Raw genomic sequence first — 25,020 nt, 5'->3', positions numbered from 1 at the left:
CAAGAACAGAAATGTGCAGAACGCCATTGAAATCCATGGAATCCAGCTTGAAAGGAGGTGACAATGGGCACAGAGAAAACAGCAAAGCCAACAAGATTTAAACCAGTGTTAGAACTGATGAAGGTTATTCAACATTTTCAGAGTGAAAAGTAATAAAAAATTATTTGCAAATCTTAAAAACAGAAGGGAAAGCCGGGGCTTTGTTTTTGGTTGGGTGGCAGAATATACAATATTTCCAGCTTAAGCCGTTAAACTGTAAATGAAAACTAAGATTTTATATATATTTAGGGAGAAAGGGAAGGGAAGAAGACAGTTTGGGAAACCTGCAAAACGTAGTAGGCACATAGTGACGAAGTGTCACCTTTCATTTTTTATTTTAAAACAAACTACTAAAATACTTATTACCGTAACAACAGAAAATCCCCCAACATTTGGTCAGTAAGAGAATAGCAATGCTTTCTTAAAGCTGTGGTTGTTTGATTGTTTTTTCAAGATTGAATGCTGAAGGATTCAGCAGGATATGTGGTGTTCCACAGCTCACACTGACTTTAGCAGGTGGGAACCAAAGAAGTTTCTGTGCTTGGCTGCTCATGGCATCCCTTCACATGTGCCACACTTTGTCAGCCTCAGAGACCTGCTGCACAAGTACAATTGATGAAGGCAGTGAACCATAATGCAGAGGACAAAAAAACCCTTATGAAATGCCTTCTATTTTATACACCTCACCTTCTCCTTAAATTCCTTTGCTTCTTGGCATGGAAAACACCATTATTCATGTCTCAGAATGTAGCAGCCCAATTGTTTGTTTGACTATTTGGTAAAAATTTTACCTGAAGAATCTTTTTTTCAGTGTGTCCCATTGACTTTACCAACAAAAAAACCCCACAGACTCTGTCCCCCCAACAAACAAAACTAAACAAACGAACAAAACAACCGAGAACCAAAAAGGAATTTTATGGCTAGCAGTTTCAGTACCACCTTGCATCCATCAGTGCCCTTTGTGATTTGTCCAAATCCTACCTCCCCTTGGTATTTTCCCCCTTTCTCTCCTCCTCTTGCACCTGACAGCAGTGATGCTTTAATTCAAATCAGGTGGTTTCCAGCTGGCATAGTGGTAGTTCTGGATTTATTCCTGCGAGTCTGAACTTGCAGAATCGATGCATAATTCCAGCCCAAGCACGCTGCCACTGGTTATTTTGAGAAGGGATGTCTATCAAGTGTCCTGAGGAACCCTCTGTGTTGCAGGCTGTGTGGCACAGGAGCAGGAATCGCTGCATCTGGCTGAGAGGAAGAGAGATGCCCCTGCAGAACCCAGACAGGCTCCTATGAAAACAGCCCGCAAAATGGGGAAAGGAGCTTTCAGGGCTGGGAGCTTTCCCTTACTGTTGCCAAGCTGGAATCACCGCAACTTACCCAGTGTAATAAGCTGCCTTGCAGTGATTGCAAGGCTGGGCCCTGCTGGGTGGGGGTTCCAGACAGAGTTGGTGACAGGGTGGCTGTGGCAGTGTGGCATCCTGCATCCTGGCTCTATTCACAGTGCCCCATTAATGCAGCCTGCGCATGCAGATGATGTGAGCCAAAGCACCCGTGTAGAGAATTACTGCAGAGTAAGTAATGCACTGGCAATTCACACCCTAGTTTATTCCATGTCAATTTCTCCAACGTAATCACCTCCCGCATCTTCTAATTTTCCCAACAGTTTTTCAGTCTGCCTTTTCAGGGGAGCCCTATTTTTCTCCAGTTCCACCCAGGGAATGAAGTAGCTGGCACACACATTTAACCAAATGTGAGAGGTACTAATTTCGTTTTTCCTGTGATAGAAGCCTGTCTCAAGGAGAGTTATACTGTAGAAAAAAAGGCCTGGGGAAAGAAGAAAAAAAAAGCAAAACCCAAAGCGAAAAATACACCTATATTTTTAATTTAAACATTTTTCTTGGCACTTCTACTGAAGCAGAATGTTCTTAACAGCAAAGCCATTCACATTGTGCAGATTAATTTTTGTAGGAATTGTTTGCATTGTCTCTTGGAGAAATGCACTAATAATACATTGAGTATGGGCCTAAATTGTACAATATAGCGTCAATGGTGTCAAAGCATTGCAGAAGGCTTTGTGGTTGTTCTCTACAGGTTTTTTATTTGCAGAGTATTGGTATTAAATTTCTGTATATCTGTAGAGGTGACTTTGAGTGACACTGATTTAACAATACTCACTGAGGCAAGATCATTCCAACCCTGCTAGACCTTTAAACCACCTGGGAGGTCCCTTCTCTTTTCCCTTCCTTTGGAAAATCCTTGGCAGTAGATTTCACTGAGTCTTCCATTGAATAAATTATTTTGCTTTTGTTCCGTTATCTTCTGAAATGCTGCATCTTAACTTAACCTTAACTCACCAGCTGGATTCCTGCTGCTCAGAACCAGACATACTAAAAATATATATTTAAAAATCCACCTCCTGATTCCCAATTTAAGACTCAGAAGACTTGCTGGATTTCTCAAATGTAACAATACGTCTGGCAGCCACAATTGCACAGGACTCTTACGGTGGTTCTCCCTCCGAATTTTGGAAAGATACTTGGGGTGTGACTTGAGAGTTAGCCAGTGAAAACTGCCTGGAACACTCAAGTGTCAGAGATAGTGGGATTTCACCAGGGAATGTTTGTACAGGCCGTGAGGGAAGCGAGGCAGTGCCCATAGCGGCACAGCTTGCTTTGCTTTCACAGGCCTATTTAAAACAGGGAATATTTTTATCCGATATAATTGTGCTAATGCATAATCATGGTAACTTGCAAAGAGGAAGATTGCCTATGTGTTCCCAGAGTGGTTTAAGACAACAAACCAACCAAAAAATAAACCCAGCAGTGAGTGTCTTCTCATCCGGTCCGGTTCAGTGAAATATATAAGCTGCAAAATGTTCACGTTCTCTAGTCTTCTAAAATGACAGATTTGTTCATGGTCCTTAGCTCAGCAGAGTGAGTGTGCTGTGCTGCAATCTTCTGTTTCCGGCATTGGTTAGCACCAGCTTTACTATAAAGTAGGAAAGATTTCAAATTTATAATTTTCATTATTTGCCAGGAGAAGAGCCTTTCTTTCTCCTAACCAATGCCAGTTTATATTTGAGTTACCTTTTAAAGCATGTCCATAATTCATGATTTTAACAGTTATTAGATTTTCTATTTTCTATGTTAATGTCTAATTTTGGCAGCTTTTAGGCCCTCCAGTAGCACATTTTAGTGAGTTCTGTGGCTTAATTGTACAGTGTTTAAGAAGTAATAACCCTTGTATCAGTTTTAGGATGTATTGGCTTGATTCCAGCTTAAGTGGTTTTGTGGCAATCATCTCTATGGAATACTTACATTCAGAAACACCTACTGCAGCTGAACACAAAGTACAGCTGATTGAGTTGGAAGAGCATCTGAATGTCCTATAGCTGCATTGCATGTCTCCTTAAAAAATATGTATTATTGATGAGCTCAGAAGCATGAATGGGAAATTACTATTACTGAAATGCTGCACGTGATCTTACCCAGCTAATTTTGTGTTCTCTTTTTCAGTGCAGAAGATGCTGTGTCATGGTTTGTGTGTGAAGAAAGAGTAGGAATACACCACAGGACATTTATGTACATTTATCTGCTTGTAGCTAAGGGCTTTTGTTGGATGTAAAGAGCTGCTCCTTGCTGTTTGCCTTTACTTTTTTGAGAGCAGAAACACAGAATGGCTTCTTACAATTTAAGGTAATATTCAGGCATGATAGTTATCAGTGGTTGCTGTTAATATGATTTCTATTAATGAAAAAAAAGAGAGCATTAATTCTCTGTTAGATTTCTGTAAGGACTCCGTTTTCTGATATTTAGGGATTAAAGATCTACTTGAGGTAGAAAAAGGGTGAAGAAAAGCTACTTTGCCTTTTCAGTCCTCAGGAGGAAGCAAAAACACAGGGAAATCAGGCAAATAGTTATAAGTCCAGGTTAACCTTTGGAAGTTAGTGAAATCTTTCTGTTTTCCCTTGTTACCCATTTGAAAAGTTCAAAACCTTTTTTAATTAAAAGAAGATTATTATTTGTATGTATGAGCATGTTATTACAAACCTGTATTTTTAAATAGGTCCAAGAACATTAAACCATTAGATTACAATAAACAGCATTTCCATTGCTTGTTCTGTGGTTCCCTTTATTAAATCCAGTCTACTTTGAGTATGTTAAAATTGTTTTGCATTTCTGTTGATTCATTTTATATTGTCATTCTTTAGTCCCTAATCCATTTAAAGCAAATGCAGCTGCTGGAGTGCAGCTGTAATTTTTTTTCCTATTTCGGTGAAATCTCTTTTGTTTTTAAAGAAATTGCATAAAGGAGGCGTTTGGGGAAGAGAGATGAGAGAAGAGAACCAAAGCCACTACAGAACATGACCTAAATCAGGACAAACATTGGAAGACCGTCAGATGTTTTAAAAAAAGAAGTCTGGATCCGACTCTGAAAGTAGTTTCTATTAACCAGTAGGTATTTCTGGCTTCATGTGGCATGATTTTATGTCATACAGAAAAGCTGGTCCAGAGGAGGGCCACAAAAGTGATCTGAGGGCTGGAGCACCTCTCCTATGAGAAAAGGCTGAGAGAGTTGAGATTGTTCATCCTGGAGAAGAGGAGACTTTGGGGAGGGCTTAATGTGGCTTGTCAGTACTTCAAGGGCACTTGTAAGAAAGATGGGGACAGAATTTTTAATAGGGTAGCAGTTGGATAAGGGACGATGGTTTTAAACTAAAAGAGGGTAAATTCAAGCTAGGTATAAGGAAAAATTTCATTACAATATAGTGTGGCACAGTGGCACAGGTTGCCCAGAGAAGTGGTGGATGTCCCATCCCTGGAAACATTCAAGATCAGGTTGGACAAGGCCCTGAGCAACCTGGTTTAGTTGGAGATGTCCCTGCTCATGGCAGGAGAGTAGGACTAGATGAGCTTTAAAGGTCCTTTCCAACCCCAAGTATTCTATGATTCTATGAAAATGTTACATGTGTTCTGTGGGTTGAAAGTAATTAATTCTCTGAGGCAATACAGGCCATTTCAGCATCATAGAATTATTTCCTGTTAGCCAGCTTCACAAGTTCAATGAACAGGAAATCGATAATCATTAACAAAAGGTAAAAAATACTTCAGAGATGTACTTGAATAGCATGGTCCCATTTCTCTGGATTCTATTTTGTGAAATTCTGAGTAAAAACGGAAGGTCTGAAAAGAAAAGGTTCTGAATACCTAGTTCTTTTGCAAGTTTCTGAGCTTGTTTGGCTTTGTAGCCTCAAATGGAGCTGTGGGAATCCACTGTATTCTGATTGGAGAGCAATCTCAAGAAGGGTTGCAAGGTGAATATTGGGGAAAGGTAGAGTTCAGTTGTATATGTGCTTATTGTAAAATACCTGTGAGCAGAACAATCTCCAACTGGAGCAATTTTTTCCTTGGTAAAAAGGAAGTGGGTTTGTCTCTGTTTTTTTGTCTGGTTATTTGTTGACGTTTAGGGTGTTTGCTTGTTTTGGGTTTTACTGGGTTTTGTTTGGTGGTGGTTTATTTTTTTTTTTAAGTGAAAATAGTATAAAATAAGCACAATTTCATCCTAGGTAGTTATTCTGCTTAACATAAATGATTTTCTGAAATGATACTAATTTTGCAAGGCTTTCAGGCTTAGCATTTACATGCTGCGTGTCTGAAGCAGAAGTCCCACATGCAGAGAATCTGAGTTAACTTCTCTGCCCACAGAGACATTTGTTTCACAGCTGAGTTGCTGAATCCGTAGACAGAGATGGTATTGTCTTGAGTTTACAAAAGTTCGTACAGGGTAGGTTCTGCAGGTAATTTCTGGGTTAAGTGTTGTTCAGATACTGCAAGAGCTGAGCCTCCTGGGACTGAAGTACTCTTGGGCTAACCAAAAACTTTAATTCCTTCTCCAAATACTACTTCCTGGTATTGTGTTTTTAGCAATGGAACCCTGTTTAGGCATAAACAGACACTAAACGACCTAACCACTGACTTAAGGTCAGTTTTATCAGGGATGAATTTCACTCAGTATTTTATCCGTATTGGATACTTTATTGACTCATTTATTGAATGCAGCAGCTCTCAGAGTTAGCTGAGAGCACAGCTATTGGGTGCTGGCTTCATGTCCCATTAGTAAATAACGGGTTTTTTCCTAAATAACTGGTAGAGAAGCTTACAATAAAGAGGGGTCAGTAATTTCAGTTTAAAACTTGCTCTGATTGAAGGAGACAGTTTGGTTTGTCCACCTAATGCAGGTCAGAAGCTGCACTAGAAAACCTCGACACAAGCTCAGATTCTTATTCCTGTAAGGGGTTAAAGTGCCTAGAGAAGCCAAAACATACAAATAATGTTTTAAAACTATTCCTGCCAGTGGGTAATTCCATCCTCAGCTTGGTGAAAGCTTTCTGGAGTTCTCTACACTTGTCCTTCTCTTCCTTGGCTCTGATTTTCTTAAGTAATAAATACATTCTTAGTCAGCTCCCCATTCATCTTGCTCCCAGCAACCATATGGTAAATATACTCACATGTCCTTCACTAAACAGATATAGAACCATCATAGCAGTGCAACAAACAGCAAAAGTAGAAGGATGAGGATGTGTCAGCAGGAGAACACTCCAGAAGATGAGTCCAAACACACACAGTTTATGGATTAATTGAAATTAGAACTTGGATTCTTTCAGCCAGGAGCCTTAAATTAAATTATTAAAGAACTTTGTAAGTGAATGACAAAAAACAGTTAAACCAAATTAATTCTGAGCAGTAAGAAGGTCTGATTGGAAATATTGCACAGTTTAGGTGGTCGTTTAAAAAGATGATTAAGATAACTTTTCCCGTGTATACCGACATAGAAGCAACAGAGGACACAAGAGCAGTTCACCTCATACAGATAAATAAGGACTAAAGCTGTCTGCCTTTAAAGTGGAGTGAAACAATGACTATATTCAGTGAATCTTCATAAAACTCTCATCCTTTTTCAGCCTCTAGGCTGTGTTTCTCAGTTTCACTTTTCATGACAGGTGTAGTCACCCCAGCTGACAGGCTGAGGAAGAACTTGTACAAAGCTAGATTGTGTTATGGAAGGAGATTATCCATCCTACTGCCTGGGACCCACCAACATTATACTTGCTCTGTTTAGCACACAAGTGCATCTCCAGATGATGCATGGCCAAGAGGCAATGCCTCTCACGAGAAAGGTACTTTCTTTAAGGGGTGTACACATGAAAGGGACTGACAATTGCTTTGCACTGTGAACTGTGAGCAGCAGCACAGTGGGAGCAGGCAGGGCAAGGAAAGGTGCCAAGAGCAGTTACACTCCAAGTTCATTGACTGGAGTGAACTCTGGGTGCAGAGTGCTCCCTTCTAACAGTTTTTTCTGTGTTGTGTTCGCAAAAGTTGCAAAGCCATAGAAGCCAAATTACGGAAGACAGATTTTATCTGTAACAAGCTTCATCCTGCCCAAGTTGTATCATAAACTGCTACAGAGACATCAGACAGAATACAGGCAAAAACCCCAACACACCTGGGCAGGTATTTTACCTTCTAGCAGCTACATTTTGGATAATTCAGAGGTTCTTTCTCCTTCTTATCTAAGTTTCCTAGATTCTCTAAACCTTTGAGTGTAATCTTATCTAGTTCAGTGCCAGTGGAACAGGAAATTTAACTTTATAATTGCTGGAGACAGTAGTCACTTCTCAATGGAAATAAGAACAAAAAGTATTTTAAAATAAACTGTAATCAATATTCATGTCAGTGGCTGCCCAGGTCTGCTGGAATTCTGGGTAAGGCACAGCATTTGGAGAGCTGATATTTGTGTCGCTGATGTAGTGAATTCGTTAGTGACTTCCTCCACTCTGATAGTGGTCTCTTTCCACAAATCTTTGAAGGACAGGAGGGTTTCACAAGTTGCAAGTCTATATCATGACCAAGAGTTAACAGAAAACATGTCCTAGTTGGTAGGGAAACTCTTGATCAGTCAATTATTGCCCCTTTATTCCAAGTGCTATTTCATTGATTCACATGGTTTAGGCAGAAAGAATCTAAAATAAATCTTCAGGCTTCTTTAAGAAAATGCAGAACATCACCATGGTATTTATGTTTACAGATGTGAAAATCTCTAAATATTACTGAGAAACATTAATTCTTTTGGGGGGGTTTAGCCAACTAGGAAGAAAAAAAACAAAATCCAACAAAACACTTTAGCATTTATAGTCTAGGCCAGCAAGGCCTCAGAATCAGTGAACCTCAGGATTCAAAAGAGGGATTTGCAGCTCGAAACTTTACAGGAAGGTAAACAAACAAAACTGATGTCAGAAGTTTCACTTCTCGGGCTACCTAGAGCTAATCTTGAAAGTGTTGGCAGTGACGTTTTAAACCATTGGATCTTTTACAAGATGCAAAATTGCCACTTCTGTTATCCCCTCTAGGACCTGCTGCCACTGAGCTTTTGAAAGGAAATCACTGCTAATGCATCTGGCACTGCCTGGAGAAAAGGAACTGAACAGAGTTGGCCCCTTTTGATGCCAGTCAGTGATCTGTCCTCACGTGATGCCAGCTCCTCTGTGTGGAGTTACAACCTGTTACAGGTAACAGCTTGAATTACCTGTCATCTAAAAAATTAACGTCAGACTACACAGTGATTCTTGCTTTTGGGGGGGGGGGGTGGTGTTCTGAGAGGGAGAATTCAGAGAACATATTGCCTCACAGGACAACGAACAGAGAGTGGGATGGATATTTCCTGCTTACAGTGAGAGAGTACAACACATGCTTTACCTCAGTTTTAAGTATGGTTACATGGAAAAGGAGTAGACAAACATGTAGATAAAACTATACAAAATACTCTTGCACCAAAATGTCTTTTTTTCCCTTCTTTTTTTTTTCCTTCTTTTTTTTTTTTTTTTCTTTTCTTTTCTTTTCTTTTCTTTTCTTTTCTTTTCTTTTCTTTTCTTTTCTTTTCTTTTCTTTTCTTTTCTTTTCTTTTTTTTGTTACTGAGTTGCAGGATTTATGCAGGCCTTATTGTTACTAATCTCTGAAAGGAATTTTAGAAATAGTGAAAGCAAGGTTTGTAGTTTGGGTGGTAAAAAAGGAAGAGGGTAAGACTACCTGAAACAGTACACACCAAGCTGATGTCTAATTGAAGAAGGAGTGGCATTGCTGCCTTGCTTGCAATACTGTGAGAATTTACAGTACATTTAGCTTGATAACCTCTGCTATAAAGTCAGAATAAAACCTGTTTTGTGCAACATATATGTGTTATCTATGAAATGTATTTGATGAGAGAGTTTTCTCGGCTATTTGCTGGTTGTAATTTAGATAAAAAGATAGAAAAGAGTAGTCACACTTCATACAGAATAGATAAATACTTACCAGAGCATCTCCTTTTCTCATTCTTCACACTGGACTATCCATAAGCAACCAGGATTCCTGAATCTTGGTTAGGAACATGAAGTATTTTGGTTCATACATTCATAAATACCAGTTCCTTTCAATTCATCTTACAAATTAGATATGATCTTTGCTATATACTTGACAACAGATCTTTGAATATTATTTAAGACATGGAAATACAAAGTGGCATGGTGTACTATTTTCACAATGAATTAAGCGTTCAGGCTTAGTATTTTGCTTTTCTTGTTCCTTGTCAGAAGAGATCAAAATAATAAAATGGAGGGAAGAGCAGAGTTCGAATTACAGGGTATAAAATTGAAATGAATAGCTCAAGCTATTATTTCTTAGGACATAGGGGAAAAAAGTAAAAGTTGGATTCTGTTCTTGGGATCTCAGAATAGATGCAAGGATGACCTCACAGCCCCAAATGAGAAAATGAATTACTTCCACCTTTGAGGTTTCTGTCCAATTTACTCCTTTTCAGAAACTCTCTGAAATCAGTGTTTATAGCACAGAATGTGTACAGAACTTGTGAGAATCAACAAGAAATCAGAGACAACTCTACAGTTTTTCCCCATGAAATTATGAGTTTTTCTGTTGACCACATGGATTTATCGTAGTGCCAGATTATTCTGGGATGTATATCCATGTGGGAAAGTTTAGGAGTGAGGCTTTTCATCCCAGACCATCTATTCTTTATTGACAGATCTTTGTAAACAACAAGTGCCTTCTAAGGAGTGTGTGTAAATAAATACTGTTGTTTATTAGCTTCTTAAACATGTGGTTGTCACATAGGTCATTGCATTATTAGAAGTATGTCTATTATTATTATTATTATTATTATTATTATTATTATACAGAGAGTACTGTAATGAAACTACCAATCCATTTGCATCTCAGTAAATTAGCCCTGGTTGAATAACTTACCATGATTCATTCACACATAAAAATCTTCACTTGTGTGTCCTTCATTTTGGTCTGCTTTTGCTTTTCTAGATATTTGTGTGGTTTCTGTCATTATAGTGTCTGACCAATATAGAAAAAAACATTAATGTAAATTCCTGTTTCAATACAACCTTTCATGGAGTAAATATAATTTATGTTCCATTTAGGGACGTTTCACAGTGCTGTAACCAGGACAAAGGAGACACAGTAAAGACCAAATTAAGATGTAGTTAATTAGTCTGTGTGACAGTCTTTGCAGCTGGGAAAGGAAGATTAGGAAATAAAGTCATTGTCTTCATGGAAAAAGCGAGTACTTTTTAAGTAGCAAGTAATGGACCATTCTGTAAAAATGCATATTATAGACAGTGAAAGTGTATTTTCATGCCAAAATACAAAGCTGTGTCCAATATCTAAAAGTACCTCTAAACGGAATCAGGGAAAGTTTGAGAAGCAGGGTATTTATGACTAGATAGAAGACTGCTTCTGACCCTGAAACTTTATTTTTGTAAAGCGCTTCATTATGGAATGTGATTATATATTTGGATTTTACTAGGATTCTCTTTGTTCAAAGTAGTTGAACCCATACTCAGAGTGGGAAAAGCTGCTCTTCTTTTCTGTCTGGTAAGAAAGTTTCCACCAGGAGCGAGCCAGGGTTGGTACTGGGCTCAGATTGAGTTTTCCTTTCTGTTTACTTCCTTGTGTAGGCAAACCCTGGGCGAGTGCGTCACACAGGAAGTCTAGGGAGTTACTCCAGATTTCTGCTGATGTAACAGGACGTGAGAGAAAATTTATGACTTTCTGTCCCGAGCAGATGGAATACTGTTAAGTGACAGCTCCAGCAGGAACAGATTTGGGAAGTCCTGTTTTAAAGGCGTGTTAAAGGAGATTGTTTTAAAGAAAGCTTGGAAGTCGCAGAAAGAGGAATCATGTTCTTTTTTCGGGTTTAAGTAATGCCTGAATAGTGCATTACAAGTCCATGCTGCTTGTAGTGCTGGAATACTATCCAGTTTCCCCAGTTTTACTGTTGACTAATCTATATAAATTTAGATTTTAAGGGGGAAAGACCAATGCTAGTACTGATCCAAGATGTGTGTACTCCTGGTCTATGGTGGACTTGTGGTAGGCTGCCTGTCCTTGCCTTGTGATCTTCCTGTTCTACTGCTGAAGTACTGAAAGAAAAACATTTGTAATACTGAAAGAACTGAGAGAGACCTTATAAATGTGCTAAAAGGCAACAGGGCAATGTTAAAGCTCTTTGTAAAAAGTGAAACACAAACGTGGACTTTTGCCTCTCCATCAGTGTAGTAAATGTCATCAGACTTTCCATTAGTACCATGCTGTGTTTTCCAAGAAGAGAAATGCCATCATGTTCATCCTATTCAATTTTTAAAAACATCTCTCTCTCTTTCTTCTGCTTCAAAACACAGTTGAAGAGACTGGACAAAGTTAAACACAGCAATTGAAAAGTCACATCCATTAGCAAAGATGGAATTGGACTTTCTGCTAAAAGAAGAATGATGAAAAGTACTGACAGAGTGAACAGGCTGAGGATTTCTTTAATTTAGATATTGCAGTTTCTTAGCATCACGTATTTCCTGGATAAATTTCACCAAATAGAATTTAATTTTTCTGGCTTAAGGTTTTCCTTTCTTCAATAGCCTTATGTTCCTTTTTGCATGATGCATGTGATATATTAAATAATTCTGTTCTGTTTTCCAATCAGTATTTGTTAGCTTCCAGGAGTCAGATCTTATTGCTAGGCAACTAAATGAGAAATCTCCATCTCTGTATGAAGCAGTTTGCTGTATCCATGCTGACCCTGTGCTTATCCATACATACATCTCTAAAATTACCTAAGTGCAGCTGTAAACGTTAAATGTAAACATGCTGCATATCTTACCCATATGGAATTTATCTTGAAACTGAGTTGTTAATAGTCAAAACAGCTTGGAAAAAGGCACAGATTTTCCCCTCCCCCTTTTTAGATGTGTTTCTCTCACATGTACCTATCTTTAAGGGCAGCCTTTGTGCTGAAAATTACTTCTTTCTTTTGGACTAAAAGAAATGGGGATTTATGTATTAATCACTGCAGGTTTTTTTACATCAGGATACTTCCCTAATTTAATTAATGCTCCTGTGAGATTTTGATTACTGTGATTCTCTGTTTGCAAGTTTTCCAAAGGAATTATGAGGTAGAGGACTTAATGTGAATACCAACAGCAGAGCTTTAGCAAATTGTAGTGACAGCAGTCTTTCTGCAAAGCTTTCACATTTAATAATTTATTGAGCTCTTATTTGCCATCTTGGTACTTGATTGCATTTCCAGTGTCATCCAGTGTATTTTGGTGATCTAATAATAGGTTCTCTCTAATGTCATTGTCTTATTACTAATGATTTGTTTTTATTTTCTTCAACGTTATTTTTGTTGCTAGAGTATCACTGTTCTGCCATGAAGAAAATGGCTTCTGCTGTCACACATTGGAATGACCTTTTTTAAATTTTTAAACTATTTTAGATTGTTCTTTAACCAGTCCATTACATGCTTTTAACATGTGTGTGGTGTGGGAATCTCAGGAGGGTGGAATAAGGTCAAAAGGGGTGTGTGAAGGTCACCTAGTTCACAGTCCAAGCATGGTTAATCTCCGAGGTTCAGGGCCTTGTTGTGTTCTTTCTCTCCTCTGCTGAGTGCCAAGACTGGACACAGAATTCCAGTCAAGGGTGTTTTGGCTGTGGCCTGACAAGTGCTGAGCAAAGAGCGACCAAGAGGTGACTCTCACAGGCGTTGCTTAGACATGCTGCTGTCACCACCCCTGAGATGGTGGCTTGGCTGGCTGAATTACAGCTTTCCAAGTAAAAGCCTTGGAGGGAACTGGCCCCTTCCAATACCCAACTCTGCGTTGTTAATTTCTCTCTAAGCCAGATTCTGATCCTTCACTAAGGATCTGCAGAAGGAGTTTATGTATATATTTTCATGTAGGTACACCTAAAGTTGATTAGTACAAATAAAGGAGCTGAACTGATCCATTCTTCTGTTCTAATTTTGGTTCAGCTGTGATTAAGGATGTTCCGCTGTCCTTCCTGTTCGGATCAGAAATAGATTGGTAACTGACTCATGTTAGAAAATACTGCATTTAAAAATAGAAATGATCGCATGATATGGGTGATCCCATGGAGTGGGGCTTCAGGTGGAGGGAGGGTTCAAACTCTCTTCTCTGTTTTGCTATTATTTATGGTTCCCACGTGTCACCACTGCTTTTCTCACCTCCTCAGCCTCACTTGCTGTATTTAGGGACTGAGGCAATCTGGCAAGTACAGTTGAGGGAATGGAGGAAAGCTGTAGCTCTGCCCCATCCTTTGTGTTTCAGCAGTGCCAAGGATGTGGGAGCTGGGAAGGCAGATGCTGGCACGCTGCTGAAGTATGGATGGACACAGGTTTGTGCTGAGAGACTTGGTTCCTGCTCCTGAGAGGAGCAGCACTGCTGGGGCCCAGCAGGCACTGGTTGTACTGGTGGCACTGGTGGCTCAGGCTGGCTTATGTGGCAGCCTGTGCTCAGCTTACATCAGCAGCACAAAAAAGCAGACTGTGTAGCAGAGGACACAGAACATGTGGAAATAGGATAAGTCTTTCATTTACTTTCTGCCAGTTTCAAGTGAAGAGAGCACTTCTAAAGGGCTAATGGTATCTCACTCTTAGATTCAGCAATTAGCCTCTCTTTTAGCTGCAAAATAGGTGACAGGCAGTGCTGCTTGCAGTGATGTACATCTCTGATGCAAACCAACCAAACTGCACAGGAATATTCCCTGTATGCCACCAAACAGCTTTCAGGTTAAAGAGATGCTTGCACATCCTCCCATTAGGAATCCACTAAGCTGTCCAGTATCCACAAAATGAAGTTATTATGTTTGGTATTGTTTGCTCAGTTATAACCTTTAGTTTTAAGTCCCCAGTTAGAGTCACAGAATCATTATGATTGGAAAAGACCAGAAGATCCATAAGTTCTCCAAATTCCGGCACCACCACGATGTTCACCCCTAAATTACTTAACCATGTCCTCAATGCTGCATCTGACCAAACTGTATCTACTGTAAATATTATTCCTAATATAATATTGTCTTATACACTACTTATTTTCTTTTACAGATTCTAGCCAGTCTTTTTGTTTTCTTACGAGATTTTTGTTGCAAGGTGTCTAATTTTTAAGATGTTACAGATGGAAGCATGAAAATGGTAAGTTATTAAGTAATTAGAAATATTACCTGCAATGTTAATATTTTTATCTTTTATGCCTTTTAAAAAATCCTACATTTCTGTGAAGTTAGCTTGTTTTCCCTAAAAAAAAAAAAAGCTGTAGGTGTTGATTTCTTATAGGAGGATTTTCTTAACATATATCACTAAATCTCTTGGTTATAAAAACTGGTGTCTGTGTGGTCAGGCAATTGGAATAGATGATCATTGTAGGTCCCTCCCAACTGAACTATTCTATTCAGTACATTTATTTTTCATTTTTTGGAGAGAAAAATCAGGGTTATTTTCAAAAAACACTTCAGTCCTCTAATAGAGTTGGTTCATCCACCCTCTTCAGCCTTTCTGTGATAGTGCTTCAGAAACAACAAAACTCACTTGTGAGTTCATATCCAGACCAAATAAATGCATGTTATTAATCTACTATATTCCTAGCTCTCTCTTCCTAAGTTAGCTGTGATTTCCAAATAAGTGCTTCAGCAGAGAGATGAAGTTGCTTGCCACAAAAAACAGGCTGAAATAAATACGCAGGCTTTCAGCTTCCAGGGAAAGTGTGTTGGATTCGCAGGAGAAGCGTGATAGCAGACTCTTAGACATGATAAAAGGAACTGTGTAGCCCACACACTCAGTACATTTGTCTTTGTGCATGCAGATAACGCGCTGTGGTTGCTACAGCTTCGACTTTTCCATCCTGAACTTCCTGACATAGGTGAATCCGACTTGCTCCGTTCCTCCCAGGCGAACAAAACGATCTATTTTTAAAACGATTTAATCAAAGGAAGTTTTATTAAGAGGAAAGCTGAGATGCAAAAAGGAAATACATCCTGCCGTGCAAAATTTGGCTCCAGCCTGCCCACCACCTTGAGCTAATGTTGTCCATGTCTGCATTTGCAAGTGGTGCTGTGCAGTTAGAGGCACTTCGCCTTTGGTGCCAAGAACCTGATGCCCACACTGCATGTGAGGGGGTGGAAAGGAGGGAATGTGCTTTGAACTAGCTCCAGTTTGCTCCTGTGAGCTGAAAGTCCTGTAATAGCTGGGGCACAGGAGATGCTCTGCAGAGTCTGTAAGAGTGCACCTTTCAGCTTTGTGTCTTTTGGCTGTACTCTCTGGTCTGGGCTGGGTGACACAAAGTAAAGTGAGAGGGAATGGACAGGAGATTCCCTTCAAATACATGTTCCTGGTGTGAAGTTACAAACTCATAAAGATGCCTCCATTGATTGGATGGTTTGAAAAGTAAACACATTCTGCCAGACTGTAGGGAATTAGTAGCTTCTGCCTTTTGAAAATAAATTCTCTCTATATTCACTGGTATTTAAAAAAATATTCCAGTATCCTCTGTGCTAGGCTGAGGGAGGAAACCATGGTAGAATATAAAGGTGTTCACAAGAGAAGCTATTTGCCTGGTTAATAACGAAGGACTCACCTGGTAAGTGATGGCATTCTGTTTCATAACTAATATAGCGGGTACATGGACAGAAAGGTGTCTTCCATAGATGTGATTTCACTATTTCAAAGCCTTCACTATTTACCTTTTTCTAAAGCTGCAACTGAGAGAGGTTTTAGTGATTTCAAGTATTTCTGTTCTTCATAAAACGAAAACTGATAAATTGAAGGCCTTGCATGAAATCCAGTACACCACTTAATTCCATAGCATTAGTTGCAGACAATGCTGTTGCTGCCTTTATTCTTCTGAGTCAGAACTGTAAAATAATGCAGCAGCAAATACAGAGAAATATGATAGTCCTGTAATAATGGTGGAACTGAAGAAGGTTATATAATTCAAACACTTGTGAAGGCAGTAGAATTATGGATTTCTTGCCAAGGCTTGTCTTCTGAGACTCTGATTGTTTACAGGAGTTGTAGTACAGAAGCCCGTGAGGAAAGATGAGACGAGAAGGCTGATTCTGCTGCCTCATTCAGATGAAGCAGGACTTGCTTTGAGCAATGAATGCATTCATTTTCATGAGGTAGTCTAAAAATGGACTACAAAGCAGGATGGAATCCAGCCCCACATCTTAGTATTCAAACTCTGTTTAAACAACTGTCTGCAAGCGCTGTATTGCACTTGTGTTTGGCATGGCTCTCAGTGGAAACCAGTAACACCAGTATGTACCACCAAGGTGAGAACACGAAGCCAGAGGCCATGGCACTTTCTACACAGACTTTGCTTAAAATAGGTAAATGGTCAGGTGAGCAGAGGTGATGAGCAGTGTAGAAATTTGTACCAAATCTTTTACAAGCCTTAGCATGAGAGCTACAGCATTCATGTAGCTTTACACCTGAATATTGCTGGCCTTTTGTAAAGGGAGTCAACCCATGACTGAAAACCAGTCTTTTAAAAGAATACGTGTAAAATAAGCATTCTTTTAACCCAAACTCTCTCTCCCCCTTTCTGAACCACTTTATATTGTTGTTCCACATGTGATACTTCCTTCAGCACTACATCAGTGTGTGTGGTGGTCAGTGGGAGTTTTGCCAGAGAACAGTGTAAAGCAGGTTTTGGCAAAGTGTCATTGCAGATTATAAAAGGCTGGCAGCAGAGTTAGCATGGGGTTAGGAGCCATAATATTGACAAAGTTGGCTACGAGAAGCAATGTATTTCTCAGAGCTCAGCAGAAGCCCTGGAGCTGGGAAGTCCTTTCCTCATACTGCTGATTTTAAGATCATGTGGTGAGCAGCATTTAATTTCTCTGAGTCGGTGATACTTTTAAATTCTGCTGGGTGTCTGTGAGCATCCTCAGCATCTTATTTGGGAAAAAAGAATATAGCATAGTGTACCGTGTTCAAAAACTCTCTGACCCCTGAGCATATGAGGTTTGATCTTATTGTGAGCATTTACTTTTTAACTATATTTAGGGCCTGAGTAATTCTAATAATTGCTTGAATACTAAATGCTACTTGGTCCCTCAAGGGCTTGGCCTTTTTTTTTAAAAAAAAAAAGTGATGGCATATGTAAAAATTAATTAATTCCCTGCAAGTTTTTGTATTATTTTCAACTCTCAGTCTGATTTTCTGGATCTTTCTGCACGTTCATATGTATTCAGCAACTGAGCAACTATGGTTTAAAAAAAAGGCACTGAAAAAATACCAAAACTCTATTTCTCTCCTCCAACCTTTCACAAGATACGTGCAATGGAGAGGGTCAGGAATTTTAATGCCAGCTGATTTGAGACCTAGGAGAACAAATAACTACACAGCATTTTTGCCAGTGTAATCTTTGGTCATTATTGTTGATTGAAATGAAGCTTAAAAGTGTGTTTCTTCTGAAGTCTTTTGAAAAATGGTGACTGTCAATACGCTTTTAAGGCTGAAACATCTATCAGCAGCCCTGTAAAGATGGTGAGTTAGTTCTGCTGAAGTACGTGACACCTGTGAGAACTCCTCTGTGTGTCTGATGGGGAATCAAAGGTAACTTTCAAATTTTGGATACAAATGGAGGAGAATAATAACAATCCTCTGTGATATGCCCATTTATGAGCAATGAGTAAGTGCACTATGCAGGTTAAAAGCACCTCTTCTTTGAGAAAGCAGCAAGGAAGAAAGTGTAAGATTATGTACTGAGATCTGACCCCAAAAATCCTTAACTTTACAAAAAATTATTCACCAAGGAGACCTGTAGAGCGCAGAGAGAGTTTCCTGGGAAAAAAACCGTTAAGTGCTTGAATGTAACTTCTTGAGTTTCAGAGTTTCAGAGGATTGTGATCTTACTATTTGGTTAGGTTTCTTCCCTTTGAGTTGATATTTGACATCTGTCAAGTTGAAGGTCTTGCACAAGAGTGAAAGTTATTTTACAAAAAAATTAGGTGTTACAGAAATAATGGATTTCCAAGAGCATGGTCACACTTATGAAGTCTCGACAAGAACATTTTTGTGGATTTCTATTCTAGAAGGTAGCAGTACATATTTAAATAAATTTAAAACTCCCCCAAAACAACAAAAAACCAAGTGCAAAGTGTAAAGACAAGTAATTTCTAGTAATTCATGCAGATTATTCTTTCTGATTTGCTTAATATTTTACGTGCAGATAATCTGTGAAGTCTCTTGAAGCAGAACAAAAGCTTTAAAGATACTCTTAAGATCTTATTGATAATATTCATAAATGTTATCAGTGAGGAAGTAGAAAGCAATTTTTCCTGAACTTTGCCTCAACAAATACTTGTTGACAAAGGGCTCTTCAGGATGAAATGTCACATCTTCTTTTTCCTGTGGCTTATGACACATTGTGCAATCAAAATGCTAGGGTCACTAGTTTTTTACTAGGAATGGGTTTATTATGTCTACGTGCCCAAATGTTTTCAGTTCTCCCGTAACTCTGATGGCACAATATGTGATGGAAGTAAAGGAAATCAAGGTAATATTTGTGCCTGCTAATACAAACACAGCTGTACCACCTCTTACTAGTTAGGTAAATACTCTGTCTGCAAAGTTCAGGTCTGGAAGTAAATATCAGAGCTGGCCAGTGTTAAATGTGTTGTTTAGATTAGGCCCAGGGTTCAGTTTGTTCCCTACTGAAGTTTTCTGTGCTGCCATTGACAATTCCCACTTTACATAAAAGCAGCTTAAACAGATAATTCTTCTGCCTCTACAGCTCAATAAAATAAACTCAAACGCAATTTCCTTTCCTCAAATACATTTATGTCTTTTAAGAAGTGAATTGCTGCATAAAACTACTAAGGAGGGCTGTGACCTTTTTTTTTTTTTTTTGTCATCCTTTTAGCCAACCTTTCTAGGGTGGAAAAATATTTTAATTGTAGATCGGGTTCTATTGAAGATTTTTCAAATCTTGGATTAATTTATTACAGTACATAAAACAAATGTAATTTTGACTCATCCTGTGTAGAAAGGGCTCCTCTAATGTATTAGATTCTTTTTTCTCAATTACTCAGATTACTCATATGTTTCCTAGGTTATCAACAGATTTTTTTGTATAAAGAAGAGGGAAGATTGATTCTGACATTTTCTCAGTTGTGTGCAATGACACTTTTAAAATCGTAACAGTCTCCTGCCAGCTACGGATACTGACTCAGGCATGAGATTTTCAGAAGACAGGCTTACTTTAGAGACTAGTTTGTCATGTTTCCATCTGTTGGATAAATATCTTTTTGACTAAGTGTAAAAGCCCAAATATATGTCATCCCAGATGCTCAAGAGTTTTTTCACCCGACTGCTGAAAGGATGAGATGCAAAATCCTTTCCAAACACCTGCCGAGCAAGACTGCACAATCCTGTCCCAGGCAACTGGAACAGCCACCTGAGGTTTGGAACTTCAACAATGCTGATGTTGAAAACAATCAGCAATCCATGAGACAAATCTTACTGCTGGGGAGTGTATGATTACCCAGCAGGCAGGAGATGTAAATGAGGAGCCTGGAGGGAACCAGGAGATACGAGAATGGCAGAGGGTTGTAGGCTCAAGTGCGTGCCCTCTCTAGCCCAGTTCCTGGAAACCTGACCTTGGGTTATTTTGGATGCTGGCTGATAAGAACCTTTTCCTTGTTGTCTGAGCACTGAGACTGAAGAAATTTGCATTCCTCCTTTTTGCATTTTATCCTACTGGCTGTACCAGACAGGGCTGATGGGGGCAGGTGAGACTGAAATCCCATTGTGCAAGCTCCCCCGCTGGCACGCAGAGATTTCTGTCCCTCACAGCGAGTATTTGTTAGATAGACCTTGGGAAGTGTTCCTTCAGGGTAATAAGAGTGGTGTGTTCACTTGTAAATACTCCCCTTTTTCCCTTTCCCCTTTTCACTGAGATAAAATAATGCTCCGATGGCGCAGTCTCTGTAATCCTTCTGTTGCTTTACTTCAAGAGATATGGAGGGATCTGTTGTTTAAATAGAAACCTCCTCTGCAACACCAATGTGCTTTCATTGGTAGTGGTTTTTTGCTTTCTTAAAAGTATTCTACCTATTGATGCCTAGGAAAAAAGCAAAAGCAGTTAAAGCAGGAAGTAAGGAAGAATGACAGAAGAATCACTTTATACTGTTGACTTCTCCACAGCAGGTTTGATGAGAGCAGATAAAGACAATTTTATTTTTTTATTCAGTAATGAGTTTTACTTAAAAGTGCCAACAGCAGACTTGGTGATCCTATGCCCTGTTTTATATGGTGTGATTTTAACCATGCAGTTTTCCTTTTTTTCTCTGTCAGGATAACCTGAAAAGCAGGTTTCTTTTATTTTGTACTTAAGTTTGATTCTGACGAAGGCAGTGAACAGCTGCCGTCTTGCTGTAAGTTGCTTCTGTTATTTCCCCTATACTTTCCCAAACTCCGCCTGCAGAACAGGAATGTGAGAGTGGAAGTGACTCATTAGATCACAGAATCCACCTCTCTGCTGCAGCATTCATCACATCTTATAAACTCCCTTTAAAAACATCCAAAATTAATCTTGAAACTGCTTCGTCATGCACCTCACCTGCTTGAGATATCCTACATCGCTTAAAAAATGAACTTGAAAGGCCTCAGCTCTCCTCACTGCTGCTAAGTAAGCTTTTTTCCCCCAAGATACACTCATGAAAACTTGGTGTGTAGGTGTTTCTTTCCAGTTGCTCCTGCCAGAATGCTGCTCTGGGACCTCACTGATTAGAAACACAATTATTTTGCTCAGCCTCCATGGCTAATTGATCTGTGCTTGGAAGTGTCAGCCCAGCTTACAGATTGGGTTGTGCAGTTTCCTGTGTTGTCAGAACTCTTCTGGGGAGGTTTGTTTCAAATGAGTCTAGGATTGCTCACTGAGTTGAATTATGGGAATGCACAAACTTATTTTGTCAGTTTATATTATATGAAGGAGGTAGGAATAGGGTGGAAGATCCAGGGTTGCTGAATGATACTGCAGTAAGGGAAGAAATTCCTGGATTATCTGAGTATGGACAGACTGAGACTGATTACAAAAGCTTTGTAAATAGAAATATTTCAGGACATCTCTGTTGTGTGTTTAAAGTCAGCATTGCAGAATTCTTATCATCCATAGGGAGGATTTAAGTTTAGAATGCATTGAAAAGTCGTGTTACTGTCTCTATGACAGTTTTTCTAAATCAGTGAAAAAAAAACAATTTTAAGAATGCTTCTATGATCGCAGAATATTCTGAGCTGGAAGGGACCCAGAAGGATCATTGAATCCAACTCTTAGGTGGATGGCCCATACAAAGGTTAAACCCACAATCCTGGTGTTATTAGCACCATGTTCTGACCAACCGAGCTCATCTCAGGGCTTTTATGAAAGGAAGTAGCATGACCCAAGCCTATGTCTTCCGGCAGAAATAGGAAAGATTAAAATCTCCTTAAAATTTTCTTTTCCAGATTTTTTTTCCCTCGTTCACAACTTCCTTTGTCTTCAATGGTGAATTTCTATGTCCAGTGTTAGCCATGCCATTAAATTGTTCTTTTTCCTTTCAGTTCTTATTTCCCAGACTGATACCATAACATTCTGAATTGATTCCATAATTTATGACTGCTATTATAACTAAAGCAGATTAATTTTAAATTTTAAAGTTAATGTGTAAGTAGATTCCACCTTCATCTGATATTCTAAGAATTTACTATCAGCTTCTGGCAAGGGAAATCAAATGGGTTTTTAGATAAATGCAACACAAATTCCAGAAATACCTCTCTAGAACATTATTTTTTGATTCAAGTGCTAGTAGTCATGGAGTTGTTCAGAAGAGATTTTACTGATGAAGTAGGATGAGGCTCTTTCATATATTCCTTGGAGTTCCTTATTGATGCTTTCAGGTCACATTTGCACAAATTCCTGCTTTTGGTAGGGCTCTGGCAAAGGCAGTTTGATCCAAGAACATAAAAGGGGGAAATTTAATACTGTAAGCGAGGCTGTGTGCTTCCAAAATTTTTAAAAAGCTGCTTAGGGCTTGGTAACTGAGGAAACCTCCTCTGAGTCCAGTCATTCACCTCCACCTTTGTATCAGAATTGCAGATCATCTTAATAATCATCTCTTGTATCCTAAGATCTGATTTTGCACACTGCTTCCACATTCACCTAGTGTCTTGGCAGTATTGAATATCTTTGGCTGCAAAGGGCAGCAGCTGTGGAAGGAGGGGTTTTGTGTGATGAATTTGCAGTGTCTGTTCATATATTATTCTGCCACATGATGTCCTCCTAAGCCAGGTTAGAATTATGGATTGCGGGCAAACTGCAATTCTTCAGCGTTCAGACATGTATTTCTATAAAAGGTACCAACCTTGTTGTAAACTCTTACTGTAATCAGAAATACCTACTCTGTAATTTGTTTCAGTTGCCATACATGAATTCTGAGGCTGAGCATTATTAATACAGCCTCATGATCATCTGCATTAAAATCCGAAGCTTAAGAAACCTCAGCATTTTCAATTTGTCCAGCTTAGTGCTCACTACTTTGTAGAAGCATTTTGTGCTAGTTGTGTATTTTTTGCACCAAGGCACATTTTGAATGTGGCATACATTATGTGAGCATTGTAATTTGATGAATAAATTACTTGAAACAAAATGTCTAGCACTTGTATTTAGGGTATGACAGAAATAAAGACTTTTAGGTACAGCATCCTGCTTTTCCTTTGTGTCATATTACTTGTTGGTTTAAATAACTTTTCTTTTTCTGTGAAAAATCAGCGTGCTTTATAACACCAATGTATTTTTGTGTACTTAGGGCTGCATGAATGTTCGTTTTCTGCCGGTTCATTTAGAGGGGATAATCTCCCTCCCAGACAAAGGAAGATACTGAAACTAAAGAAGCGGCCTTGAGGATTTTGGTCATGGCGCTGAGCACCTGGTTCACTGGAGGTCAGTAGTGCACTGACTTGTCTCAGCTCTCAGTGGAGTGCTTCAGAATATTAACCAAAACAAGGACAGAAAAATAACCCCGCTTTGTTTTCAGCAGAGTCACCAGGGCTGTCTTCTCTCCATACTTCACCTGTGTCTCTGCATATTCACGTATATGTATAGGGAAGTGTATCTCACATATAGAAACCAGCAGGGAGTCAAGTGAAACTTCACCCCTTGCTGATCTGAGCTTTTGCCACGTTCAGGGTTTACATTGGGCAGGAGCTATTTATAACAACACAGGTTTGCAAGGAGGAAAAGGGTCACACGGCGAAAAATTAGGGAAATGAAATGAACTGTTTTCTGTGGAATACTCAGTGATTCGTCCATCCCTCTCCCCTGAATGCATCCAGTACTATTTAAAGTAATTATACTAATCATCACAGTATTTAGGCATAGATTATATTCATAAAGAAAAATGAAAACGCTGTGCTAGTGTGCCAGTGAAATCTGCTTTGACAAGTTAATCCAGTATTTATTTAATTAAACAATGATAATAAAATATTTAATTGCACTTTAAGATTTCTATTCTGTCATCCAACTATGCGAGAAATTCCGAACTCAACATATGTCAAGCAATGAAAAGGCCTCAAGCACATCAAATACCGGCCCATTATTCAGATTAATGAAAGAAAGGGAGCTGCAATGTGCACAGGTACTAAATATTTAGTTCCCTTTCTGCTTTTTGAGTCTGAAGCAAAAGGGAAAAATCCCTCTCCTCCCCCAACCCAGCCCTGTTTGTTTCTGAGGAATGTTAATCAGCTTCCTAGTGCCAGTAGGCTACAATCACCAACTACTAATTAGTTTTAGATAATGATATTGGTAATGAGGCTCTAGTTTCACAGAGGCACCAGACTGAGCTTGACTCAGGTTTATTCAGTTATTTATTGAGAATATTATTGTGCAGTGTGAACAGTTTGAGCATGTTTAATGCCAAATATTTGTCTTTCATTTAATAGTATCAACACTCCATTTTAAAACAGCTTTTGCTGATAGAGCAGCTGCTTTTAAATTAACTTTCCATTTAACAGTGGCAGTATTTGTCTCCTTGTTACTCTAATTGTTTGATTACTCTCTTGGACATGTTTACTACTCAGGCAGTTATCTAATTACCTGAGATAAGACCGCTTAATTGGGGAAGTTTTTAAATTAACTTCCTGTCACATCCCCTCTCTAGGAAGTCTGTTCATGGTCTCGTGTCAAATGCAGCTAGGTGCAAGGTGTAAAATTTTTTGCAAGGTGTAAAATTCTCGTCTAGGTGTTTCACAAAAAAGGTTTTGATTTGTTGGAGCTGCCAGCTGTGAGGGGTAGAGAAAACAGATCAGTCTCCACTTCTTGTAGAACATTTGTATGTTCCCAAAAGTTAGCCTTAAAATACTTTTCACCATTAAGGCAGACAAAGAATACCATTATGCAGGAGATGATAACAAATACTGTGGAATTATTTCCTGCCTGGAGCTGTACTGGGGAGGGAGAAATGAAACATTTCAGCATCCACATGAGGATCTCAGTTAGATTTCAGACCACCTTTCTGTCTGGTAAGTTTACAATGGAGGATTGTATTTAATGGGTAAAAACATGAAAAGATGCCATGCCTCTTTCCTTCTAACACTGT

At 39.0% G+C, this 25,020-nt stretch overlaps 1 long non-coding RNA gene across 1 annotated transcript; it reads left to right on the top strand.

The window, feature by feature from the left end:
* Positions 1 to 4,358: 4,358 nt before the first annotated feature.
* LOC120753819 (uncharacterized) lies at positions 4,359 to 14,579 on the top strand. The gene is made up of 3 exons (XR_005701238.1): positions 4,359 to 4,490; positions 8,444 to 8,602; positions 14,492 to 14,579. It is a non-coding gene; the product is annotated as an uncharacterized LOC120753819 (long non-coding RNA).
* The last annotated feature ends 10,441 nt before the right edge of the window (positions 14,580 to 25,020 follow it).

The sequence above is a fragment of the Hirundo rustica genome, chromosome 6 (genome assembly GCF_015227805.2).
Source record: "Hirundo rustica isolate bHirRus1 chromosome 6, bHirRus1.pri.v3, whole genome shotgun sequence".
Lineage (NCBI taxonomy): Eukaryota > Metazoa > Chordata > Aves > Passeriformes > Hirundinidae > Hirundo > Hirundo rustica.
Note: the sequence above shows the minus strand (reverse complement) of the source record. Positions and strands in the feature narration are given on the sequence as shown.